This window comes from Hyperolius riggenbachi, chromosome 10 (genome assembly GCF_040937935.1).
Source record: "Hyperolius riggenbachi isolate aHypRig1 chromosome 10, aHypRig1.pri, whole genome shotgun sequence".
Lineage (NCBI taxonomy): Eukaryota > Metazoa > Chordata > Amphibia > Anura > Hyperoliidae > Hyperolius > Hyperolius riggenbachi.
In genome coordinates this window covers 97,518,288-97,531,149 of record NC_090655.1, presented here as the reverse complement: position 1 = coordinate 97,531,149, position 12,862 = coordinate 97,518,288, and the positions used below count along the sequence as shown (strand labels likewise).

The 12,862-nt window shown below is 45.9% G+C and overlaps 1 long non-coding RNA gene across 1 annotated transcript in view; it reads right to left on the bottom strand.

The window, feature by feature from the left end:
- LOC137535961 (uncharacterized) overlaps positions 1-12,862 on the bottom strand; it is a 154,352-nt gene that overhangs the window by 46,303 nt on the left and 95,187 nt on the right. The window lies entirely within an intron of this gene.

Genomic DNA, 12,862 nt, shown 5'->3' with positions numbered 1-12,862 from the left:
AGAATGATCTTGAAATTCAACACTGCCCTCTGCAGGCATACATAGTTTATTATGTGTTTCAACAATCTACTCTGACAATTTAACGCTTATTTTAAAGAATGTTCACATTTGTTTTATAATGAAGGGGATGGAAATGAAACGCTTCTATACCATTTCTAAATGCTTACAATACAGATTTACACAGAGAGGTATTTACAGAAATACCAAAATAATAATAATAATAACAATAATAATAATACTTCAAAAATACTATTGTGAAACAAACTGAAAACAGTACAGGTAGACATCACTGCTGAATGAAATGTTAAAGCCCTATCTCTCAGGACTCTTTCACATGGATGGCTCATGGTGACCACTAATGATCCAATCTTTTTTGTCCAATTCTACCAAATCTATATATAGTAGAATGCAGTACTGGGAAAAAACCACAAAGACAACGGGAGCCCAAATGGTGCAGTATGACACGAAAAGATGAGAGTTTAACTATTTCTGCCACCCGGACGTGAGGCTCACGTCCGGGCAGCTGCTCTGCTGCGGTGCCGCACTTTGGTGCAATCGCGTCCCCATGCCCCCGGTAGCCCTGGGATCAGTGAACAAGAACATGGTTCCCGATCACCGTCCCTAGCAGTAAAACCGAAGCGCTCTTTCAAGAGGCTTCAGTCTTTCTGCACGTAAAAATGTCCACATCCCCCTTGTGCTTACTCTTAGCGAGAAGCACAAAGAGGGAAGAAAAACTCAAGGTTGTGGTCAAATAGTAAAACTACATCTACATATTTTTTACATTACAATTTACACATATAATAACATTAAAAATTAACTGTTTATTTCCCACACCAAAATTTTACCCAAAAACAACTAATAGGAAAAAAAATTACAATTAAAAAAAGAAAAAAAAAAAGACAAATAGTTACCTAAGGGTCTGTACTTTTTAAATATGCATTTGAAGGGGGTATACTATGAACATTTTTTAAATTATAAGCTTGTAAATAGTGATGGACGCAAAACAGAAAAAATGCACCTTTATTTAAATTCTAAATAAAATATTGGCGCCATACATTGTGATAGGGACAAAATTTAAATGGTGTCATAACCGAGACAAACGGGCAAATAAAATACATAGGTTTTAATTATGGAAGCGTGGATTATTTTAATGCCGGTGCTATATAAATACATAATAATACGGTAGGACATTAGACTAGGACTGTGGTAGGATTAGATTTGTGAGCTCCTCTGAGGACAGTCAGTGACACAAAAGACAAACATTTATATAGCGCTTTTCTTATGGCGGACTCAAAGTGCCAGAGCTGCAGCCACTAGGACGTGCTCTATAGGCAGTAGCAGTGTAAGGGAGACTTAGTCTATTGCTGAATAGGTGCTGCCTTACTGAACAGGCAGAGCAGAGATTCGAACCCTGGTCTCCCATGTCAGAGGCAGAGCCCTTAACCATAACACTATCCAGACACGACTATGTTCTCTGTAAAATGCTGCCTTAGATGCCAGTGCTATATACAGTGGGTTGCAAAAGTATTCGGCCCCCTTTAAGTTTTCCACATTTTGTCACATTACTGCCACAAACATGCATCAATTTTATTGGAATTCCACGTGACAGACCAATACAAAAGTGGTGTACATGTGAGAAGTGGATCGAAAATCATACATCATTCCAAACATTTTTTACAGATAAATAACTGCAAAGTGGGGTGTGTGTAATTATTTGGCCCCCTGAGTCAATACTTTGTAGAACCACCTTTTGCTGCAATTACAGTTGCCAGTCTTTTAGGGTAGGTCTCTACCAGCTTTGCACATCTAGAGACTGAAATCCTTGCCCATTCTTCTTTGCAAAACAGCTCCAGCTCAGGCAGATTAGATGGACAGCGTTTGTGAACAGGAGTTTTCAGCTCTTGCCACAGATTCTCGATTGGATTTAGATGTGGACTTTGACTGGGCCATTCTAACACATAGATATGTTTTGTTTTAAGCCATTCCATTGTTGCCCTGGCTTTATGTTTAGGGTCATTGTCCTGCTGGAAGGTGAACCTCTGCCCCAGTCTCAAGTCTTTTGCAGTCTCCAAGAGGTTTTCTTCCAAGTTTGCCCTGTATTTGGCTCCATCCATCTTCCCATCAACTCTGACCAGCTTCCTTGTCTCTACTGTAGGGATGCACCCCCCGAGCATGATGCTGCCACCACCATATTTGACAGTGGGGATGGTGTGTTCAGAGTGATGTGCAGTGTTAGTTTTCCGCCACACATAGCGTTTTGCATTTTGGACAAAAAGTTCCATTTAGACCTCATCTGACCAGAGCACCTTCTTCCACATGTTTGCTGTGTCCCCCACATGGCTTGTGGCAAACTGCAAATGAGACTTCTTATGCTTTTCTGTTAACAATAGCTTTCTTCTTGCCACTTCTATAAAGGCCAACTTTGTGCAGTGCACGACTAATAGTTGTCCTATGGACAGAGTCTCCCACCTGAGCTGTAGATCTTTGCAGCTCGTCCAGAGTCACCATGGGCCTCTTGACTGCATTTCTGATCAGCGCACTCCTTGTTTGGCCTGTGAGTTTAGGTGGATGGCCTTGTCTTGGTAGGTTTACAGTTGTGCCATACTTCTTCCATTTCTGAATGATCGCTTGAACAGTGCTCCGTGGGATGTTCAAGGCTTTGGAAATCTTTTTTGTAGCCTAAGCCTGCTTTAAATTTCTCAATAACTTGATCCCTGACCTTTCTGGTGTGTTCTTTGGACTTCACGGTGTTGTTGCTCCCAATATTCTCTACAGGAGTGACGTTGAGGGCACAGGATGGCTGCAGTGGGCTGGTAAAAGCCCCAGGTAAGTGAAACTCTTTTTTTTCCTTCGGTTTAGGTTTCCTTTAAACTTCAAATCTTAATTTCTATAATTTCTATTGTCAATTAATAATTTCAGGTGAATTGTTGTACAACACTGCAATTGTATCCACTGTGTGAGAGACTTGGAAAATATGTGGTATGAGAAACTCTACTCTAGAGCCATACCATCCTTCATGCCTGACAGAAAATAATGCTGGTCATCAGAGGTCTAAAATTTGCGGAATTGCAAAATGTACATGACATTTTTAAACATTCTATGTTATCAAAATGTTTCCACTCTAATTACACATTAGTTACAGGCACTGCAGCATGGCCTGGAGACGGCGGGAAGTGGTGTCATCTCTGGCACACAGCATTGGGTCAAGGGTCCAGCTGACCATGGATGCCTGGTCTGCCAAGCACGGTCAGAACAGGTACATTACACAGCCCATTGGGTCAACCTGGTAACCGATGGTAAGCAGGCAGTATGTGGCTGTGCAGCGGACCCACTATTGACACTTCCACGGCTTGCAGGCAGGCCTCCTGCCACCTCCTCTCCTCCTGCTACATCCTCTTCGCTGTCGTCCTCCTCCTACTCCTTGGCTGAGTGGCAGTATAACTCTACTGGTGCTGCGATCTCCTCTCCAGCTACACAGCCCCAGCTCCCCAGGGCCTATGCTGCATGCCAGGTACGACGGTGTCACGCCATCTTAGACATGTCTTGCCTCAAAGCGGAGAATCACACTGGAGCAGCTCTCCTGGCTGCTCTTAAACAGGTGGATCAGTGGCTGACCCCGCACCAGCTGGAGATTGGCAACGTGGTGTGTGACAACGGCAGCAATCTCCTTTCCACTTTGAGGGGAAAGCTGACACATGTACCCTGCATGGCACATGTGCTGAATCTAGTCAAAGTGCTTGGAAGAACAAAGAGAAATCGAGAGCCTAATATGGCGTAGTATTGTTAAGTTGGTTGTGGTTTAAAGCAAAATATTTAGAAATACTCAAAAACATGGGTTACCCATAGGCAACCACTTCAAGTGCAGGTGGGGAGTATTAGAACCTGACCCCACTCAGGTTATTAAGATGTCGCTCTCTGTAGATAGGAAACGGGGTAGCACCCCTCCACCGAGACAGAGGCGCTCACTTCTGCATCTAGACCCAGTGAGTTATACTCCTGTTTGCCTGATGAAGCACGACCACACCTGCGAAACGCGTTGCACTAAGTGGAGTTAAATAAAACTTTTTTGTATTGATATATTGTGACTCAATTGAGTTCTATATTTTCGAGGGAGGTAAGTCCACCTGAACATCCCCCTCTTTTAGACGGCTTTTAAACATTTTTATTCTACTCTGGTGCCCTGTACACCAAGCTTTGCTGAAATCTAGTCATTCAAAGATTTGTGTCAAAGCACCCAGGCTTAGAGGACATCCTAAAGCAGGCCAGGAAGTTGTGTGGGCATTTCAGGCGGTCTTACACGGCCATGTCACGCTTTGCCGACATTCAGCAGAGAAAAAAAACTTGCCAGTAAGACCCTTGATATGTGATAGCCCGACTCGCTGGAATTTGACCCTGGTCATGTTCTCTCGCCTTCTGGAACAGGAGAAAGCTGTCACCCAGTACCTGTACAATAACAGTAAAAGGACACAATCTGGGGAGATGGGGATGTTCTGGCCCAACAACTGGACACTCATGCGAAATGCATGCAGGCTCATGCGGCCGTTTGAGGAGGTGACCAACCTGATGAGTCGCAGTGAAGGCACCATCAGCGACTTGAACCCGTACGCTTACTTCCTGGAGCTTGCCATACATAGAGTGGTGGATCAAGCTGTGGAGAAGCATGAACAGGAACAGTTACGGGAGCAACAGTTGTGGGAGCAATTTACATCAGAACAAGATGTTTCCTCAACACCTGCGGCAGCACAGAGGGGGGAGGAGGAGGAAGAGTCGTGTGGGGAAGAGGAGTAAGACTTGGATGATGAGGAAGGTGTTTCTTTGGAGGAGGAGGCGGCGGCAGAACAACAACCGCAGCAGGCGTCGCAGGGGGCTTGTGCTGCTCGATATTCCCGTGGTATTGTTTGTGGCTGGGGGGGGGGGGGGGGGAGGACTTACCTGACATCACTGAGGAAGAGCAAGAGGAGATGGATAGTACGTCTGGATCCAACTTTGTGCAGATGGCATCTTTCATGCTGTCCAGCCTGTTGAGGGACCCCCGTATAAAAAAACTCAAGGGGAATGAGCAGTACTGGGTGGCCACGCTACTAGACCCTTGGTATAGGCACAAAGTGTCGGACATGTTACCAACTCACCTGAAGGCAGAAAGGATACAGCACTTTCAGAACAAGCTGGCAACTAAGCTTTACAGTGCATTTAAGGGTGATGTCACAGCACAACAGAATAAAGGTACCACTGCCAGTAATCCTTCTCCCATGTCCATGCAGGCAAGGACAGGACGCTCCAGCGATCTCATGGTGATGTTGGACATGCGGACATTCTTTAGTCCAACGCCTTGCCATAGTGTTTCCGAATCCACCCTCCACCAACGCCTGGACCGGCAGGTAGCCGACTACCTGGCCTTAACCCTCTTGGCGATACAATTACATCGCTTTTTAAAAAAAAATCATGTAGCTAGCCTAGCGCTAGCTACATGATAGCCGCTGTGCAGCGGCATCCCCCGACCCCTCCGGCGATCAGCGCAAGCAGGAGATTCCATTCAGGACGGGATCTCCTGCTTGGCTTTCCCTGTCGCCATGGCGATGCTCGCGATGACGTCACCGACGTCATGACGTCAGAGGGAGTCCCGAACCACCCCTCAGCGCTGCCTGGCACTGATTGGCCAGGCTGCTCAAGGGGTCTGGGCAGGGGGGGGGTTCGCGGCACGGCGGGGTAGCGGCGGATTGGCAGCGATCGGAAGTTACACGCAGCTAGCAAAGTGCTAGCTGCATGTAACAAAAAAAAATTATGCAAATGAGCCTACTAGGGCCTGAGAAATCCTCCTGCGCGACATACCCCGAGCTCAACTCGGGATTATCGCCCAGGAGGTTAAGTGTAGATGTAGACACTGTGAGCAGCGATGAAACCTTGGACTACTGGGTGCACAGGCTTGATCTGTGGCCAAAGCTGTCCCAATTTGCCATCCAACTTCTGTCTTGCCCTGCCTCAAGCGTCCTATCAGAAAGGACCTTCAGCGCAGCTGGAGGCATTGTCACTGAAAAGAGAAGTCACCTAAGTCACAAAAATGTTCAGTACCTCACCTTTATCAAAATGAATAAGGCATGGATCCCAGAGGCCTACTGCCCGCCCGAAGACTAAGTCAGTTCCCACACACAGCATCTCTGCCTGCATGCCGTGGGATTGCCTGCCCCAAAACTAAGTCGCTCGCCACACAGCACCTCTGCCCGCAGGTAGCTTGACTGCCTTTTCCGCCACCACCAACAGGGTCCAGGACTCCAGGTGGATTCCTGATTTTTAAGGCCGCTGCTAGCAGCGGTCACTATACTAATTTTTCTGGTGCGTGTACATACCTGCCTAACCTTTCTGCCTGCACTGCAGCTGCAACAACAAAACAAAAAGGCATGTACATGTGCCAATTCCCCTTCGTGATCATTACTTTGCCATGGTGAAGGAGCGGGGGAGGGGCATACCCAAGATAAGGTTGTTGCTTCATCGTGGACAAACCAAATTTGATCAGCTGGACAGTCACTGTTTGGTCATTCAGCTACCTCAGCCCGGCAACCATATGGGCTGGAAAGCTGCCATCACCTGCACTCTTGTCATGGTGCGCACCAGTCCAGCACGGCCGTCACTACACAAACAGCTGTTTGCAGTTACTGCATATCTTTCACTGCATCTGTGACTGCACATTGTATTATACCTGGCAGTCAGTGCATACCTTTCACTTGAATGGATGGCAGACTTGCCTTACATAACAGATTCTCGTTACAGGTAGTAAAGTTGATCAGTGTCATATACAGCAGGGCCTCAAAAGTCCTCCTGTATTGTTATTTTTGGTCACTACCTCAGGAAGTGCATGCCATGCCTGCTGCCTTCCTTGGATGTGTGGTAGCCTTTTCTGCTCCTTTGCCCACAGCGTGCCGGCTGCCTTCCTTTGATGTGTGGTGGTGGTAGCCGTTTCTTAGGCTCCCACTCCAGATCAGAATCGAACCCTGATTCCCGGCCATTACCTGTGGTCACCATGCTACTGAGAAATTACCATAGAAAGTTTCACGCAGTTGAATGAATGGCTTGCCCTCCATAACACATTCTTGGCAAATTTGGTTCGATTTGGTTCGTCTTGCGCTGGGTCAAGGGTCCATCTGACCACAGATGCCTGGTCTGCAAAGCACGGTCAGGGCAGGTACATTACTTATACAGAAAATGGGTCCTTATTTGGATGTGCGGTGGTGGTAGCCAGTTCTCAGGCTCCCACTCTGGACCAAAATCGAACCCCGATTCCCTGGCCATTACCCATGGTCACTCACAATGGCAGACTTGCCCTTCATAAAAGATTCTCGTTGCAGGTACTGAACATCAAGCAGAACAAGTATTTAAAAAAATAGATGTAAGCTTTAACAATGGTAGGTAAAGAACCATCGAAAGTTGATAAGGCAGTCAGACGTTACCTGATATCACTGAGGAAGAGCAATCTCGCCATGGTGCGCACCAGTCCAGCATGGCCGTCACAACACAAACAGCTGTTTGCGGTACGTTACACAGTGAGTTTGGGGTCAGTGTGAAGCAGTACTCTTACACTCCCTGATAGATGTATAAACATGCAAGATGTTTTAAAGCACATTAGGCCTGCAATTTAGCATTCAATGTGATTTCTGCCCTTAAACCGCTGCTTTGCATCAAATCCAGATTTTTCCCCGGGACGTTTGGCGTTTATCACACTCCTCCATGCCCCCCTCCAGGTGTTAGACCCCTTGAAACATCTTTTCCATCACTTTTCTGGCCAGCATAAGTGTTTCTAGTTTTTAAAGTTTGCCTCCCCATTGAAGTTATTGCGGTTCGCAAAAGTTTGCACAAACTGAAATTTCACCGAAGTTCGTGAACCTAAAATCTGAGGTGTGGGCCATCTTTAGCAGTGACCAGAAAAGGGATATTGGCACAAATGTCTTTCACACTTTTTTTGGGGTGAGGGGGGCACACCGATATCAACAATGACACAATACGGTTGGTCACATGAGTGGTGCTGTGACACGAAGTGGAGGTGACACAGCCCACGGCATGTATATAAATGTAAAATTACTTTTGCACAATAATGGTGGGCTATAACAGTGACACAGCCACACACTACACTGTAAATGAGGGTGTTCTGTTACTACAACACACCACACAAAAGCAACAACAAATAATAAAGTACAGCAGGGTCAATGTCACTGTCAGTGCGCAAAAGGAATTTTTTTGTCAGGAAAAGCTCTCAAAAGGACTGTTGGGAGGTTCCTAGCTGGTTAACTGCGGTAGCAGAGCACCTAGGAAGCAGCTACACAGCACAATATCCGCAGCAGGTCCTCAACCTACTGCGTTTCCATTCATCTCCCGGCTAACCGTTGGCGGTAAAGAATGTAAGAGTGCGTGGGGGGACGAGCAGGAGTGTGCAGTGACATGGGACGCAGTAGCTATGTCCCTGCAAGGAGATATGGGCTTTTGCAGGGATGTAGTTACTTGTCCCAGAGGAGGGGAAGAAGTTAAATGGCATTTTATTGAGAAGGTACCAAATTATCACCTAGGAGAAAATATAGCAGAAATAGTGAATTGACTAAGGGCCAATGTTGGAGTCATACACATATACCATTCACAATTTGACATGCTGCCTATATCCATGTGCACTACAGAAAACATACATAGTTATACTGATTGTCTTATTCAGAACTTCTGTCATTTAAAAGACATCATGATAACAAACCAAGTGTAAAGCACTGATCTAGAGCTTGAGCAACTGTTGTGTTTCTCCAAATTTGATTGCCTGATGAAGCGGGAGATTTTCCTCTGAAACGCATTGCATACCTGGAGAGTCCCCCAAAAAAAAAAAAAAATACTGTTATTATTTAACGGCTTATTGGCTGGTCAGTATTTTACCTGAGGGAGGTGAGTCCACCTGCATCCCTCCTTTTAAAGGGATACTGTAGGAGGTCTGGAGAAAATGAGTTGAACTTACCCGGGGCTTCTATTGGTCCCCCGCAGACATCCTGTGCCCGCGCAGCCACTCACCGATGCTCTGGCCCCGCCTCCGGTTCACTTCTGGAATTTCTGACTTTAATTCAGAAAACCACTGCGCCTGCGTTGCCGTGTCCTCGCTCCCCCTGATGTCACCAGGAGTGTATAGCACAAGCCCAGTATGGTCTGGGCTTGTGCAATACGCTCCTGGTGACATCAGCGGGAGCGAGGACATGGCAACGCAGACGCAGTGGTTTTCTGACTTTAAAGTCAGAAATTCCAGAAATGAACCGGAGGCGGGGCCGGAGCATTGGGGAGTGGCTGCGCAGGCACAGGATGTCTGCGGGGGAACATTAGAAGGCCCGGGTAAGTTCAACTCATTTTCCCCCGACCACCCTACAGTATTCCTTTAAGCAGATTTTAATTATTTTATCCTTGTTGGCGCCTCTGTTACTCCTGTTTTTCAAGTGATAATCCTGGTCAGTCCTGGCAAGGACTAAGCTTTGGGTCTAGCCAGAATCCACTCAGTTATGCTGGAATCAGGTGTAGATGTTGTTTTACTGCATACAGTTTATTTGGAATAAGGATCTTGTAATTTACAGTGCTTTTCTCTTTCCGCTCAGGCAGACAGCTGCCGTACTTGTTATTCTTAGACCTTGTTTTCAACTATAATCCACAGCACTATATTTTGCCTCTGGGTGGAAGCAGTTGTGGTTTGTTAAAAGTATAATATTCTGCCTGCAGTAATTATTTTCCAAAACGTGTGTGATTACATTAATTTCATGCTTATACATGCTGTTCTTGCTTTTTAAGTGACATGAGCAGAAGCAACAGTATTTGTCTGCGTTTATGATAAAAAAAAATAGTTATTTTATAGAAGCACCACTTAAAGATACTCTGTAACAAAAAAAAAAGTTCCCCTGGGGGGTACTCACCTCGGGAGGGGGAAGCCTCAGGGTCCCAATGAGGCTTCCCCCTCCCCTGCAGCTGCGGGCAGTCCAGCGCTGGCGCCCCCGAAGTGTCCCAGAATCCTCCCTCGACAAGGCTGACAAGCGCTGATGAACGCAGATTTATTTACCTTCCCTGGCTGTTGCGGCTATCCGCATAAAGATAGGCAAAAATAGCCAATCTCTGTTGGGTCCGCTCTACTGGGCAGGCGCAGGAGACTTGCGCCTGCGCAGCAGAGAGGCCCGACAGCGATTGGCTATTTCTGCCTATCTCCGAGCAGAGAGCCCATACTGTTCCTGCACTGGAGCCAGGAGGGTAAATATTTACATCCCCGCTGTTCAGGGGGAGCTTTATCGCCGCCGCCATGGGACCGAGGAGGACAGGGGAAGCCTCAATAGGATTCAGACGCTTCCCACACCCCAGGTGAGTACCTCCCAGGGGAGGTTTTTCTCATTACAGGTTTTATTTAAGCTAATCAAGTGAAAAAAATATGATTGCAGAAAAAAGTAAACCGATTAATAACACCAAAGAATGAAATATGTATATAAATATAGATGGCCCTGATCACATGCTGCCCAATTAGTTCTCCTAGGCCAGCGATCTGCAAACTTAGCTCTCCAGCTATTAAGGAACTACAAGTCCCACAAGGCATTGCAGGAGTCTGGCAGCTACAGTCATCATTATTAATAAAGGCAAATGCATTGTGGGACTTGTAGTTCCTTAACAGCTGGAGAGCTGCGTTTGCAGTTCACTTTCCTAGGCAGCGCCATCTTTCTATATAAGCTATGCACCATCTATAAAACTAAATCAACGTATACATGATGAGCAAATTGAAAATAAGATTAAAAGGGGAATCCGTCAATAACAGATAGTAATTGAAAATTCAAAGAGGCACTTAATAGGTTCAGTGTGGCGGGCAACCAAGTTAAATAGAATGGGCAGACCTTTTCCAATCTCACAATAAGTAGGGAATGCATAATATACGTGATTGAGATCATGGCAGGCCTTTGACCAGAACGGTTGATCCGGGTGCCGGCTTCCAGGGGGGCGCACGTGATGTGCATTCAACTGGTCCTGGCCCCATTTCTACCTGCTGGCTGCGGCCTCCGGGTTCGTCTGTGGCTGCTGCGAGTGGTAGCTCCGCCCCCTGGTGCCGCTGGGGTTGATGGGGGCGAAGACTCCAGGAACCTGCTGATGCCTCTTGCTGAGTCTGTGTGAGCCATGCGTGACAGTAGTGCCACCCCTTGCTCACAGGCTTTGCACTAATCAGAGAGAGACCCGCTTGTCACTCCTAACTCCTGGCCATGCTCTGTCCGCAGCTACGAGCAGAAAAGTGAGATTCCCCAACTGCCTCCCAGCTGGGGAAGTGTGTGTGTGTGTGGGGGGGGGGGGGGGCATGTATGCAATGCGTAGAAGCCCCAGGTAAGTGAAACTCTTTTTTTTTTTGCCTGGATATTCCCTTTAAGGTTTTTCGCGTGAATTTATACCTTTTAAGAAAAATGGGTTCATAGAGAGTGCTAAAGAGTCTTAAGACCATAATGTCAGGCTGTAACAGTAATTGGAATAAAAGAGAGGGATAGTAAGAGTAAAAAAAGGAAAGTAAGGAGGTAGTGAAAGAATGAGTGGGGGGACGAGGAGTGACTAGGCAATATCATCATGGCCCATGAAACGCATTGCAGACCTGGAGAGTTCACAATAAATATTGTTACTTATTATTGTTACTTTATAACGGCTTATTTGCTGGTCATTTGTTTACCTGAGGGTGACGTGTCCACCTGCTTCCCTCCTTTTAAGCAGATTTTAATTATTTTATCCTTGTTGGCACCTCTGTTAATCTTGTTTTACTGCGGATCGAGCCCACCCTGGGTGGAGGGGTGTATCCCCATTTCCTTCTATCTACAGAGAGTGACTTTTTATTACCTGAGTGGGTCAGGTTATAATTCTCCCCACCTGCCGGTCCAGTGGTTGCCTTTGTGGTAATCCATATTTGTGAGTACATTACCATTAATTTACACCAATACTTCTGTTTACTTCAACATACTACACCATATTGGGCTCTCGGTTTCATTTCTGTTCTTTTAAAGTGAAATGCGAAGGTTTGGGCAACGTTGTTAATCACCATGATTGTCCTGTATAAATCATTGGTTGGTTGTTACCATAAAAAAATGTCAGTTAAATATATCACATAGGAGACACACAGTGATATTTGAGAAGTGAAATTAAGTTTATTGGATTTACAGAAAGTGAGCAATAATTGTTTAAACAAAAATTAGTCAGGTGCATACATTTGGGCACCACAAAAAATAAATGAAATCAATATTTAGTAGATCCTCCTTTTGCAGAAATAACAGCCTCTAAACACTTCCTGTAGGTTCCAATGAGAGTCTGGATTCTGGTTGAAGGTATTTTGGACCATTCTTCTTAACAACTCTAGCTCTTTCAGGTTTGATGGCTTCCGAGCATAGACAGTTCTCTAACTCACACCACAGATTTTCAATTATTTTCAGGTCTGGGGACTGAGATGGCCATTCCAGAACATTGTACTTGTTCCTCTGCATGAATGCCTTAGTGAATTTTGAGCAGGGTTTAGAGTTGTCGTCTTGTTGAAAGATCCAGCCCCGGTGCAGCTTCAGCTTTGTCACTGATTCCTGAACATTGGCCTCCAGAATCTGCTGATACTGAGTTCCTCCCTACACTGGTCACACAGCCCCACAACATGATGGAACCATGACCATATTTAACTGTAGGTAGCAGGTGTTTTTCTTGAAATGCTGTGTTTTTCCTCCAGGCATATTGCCCCTTCTCATGCCCAAATAACTCAATTTTAGTTTCAGTAGTCCACAGCACCTTATTCCAAAATGAAGTTGGCTTGTCCAAATGTGCTTTAGCATACCTCAAGTGGCTCGGTTTGTGCTGTGGGCAAAGAAAAGGCTTC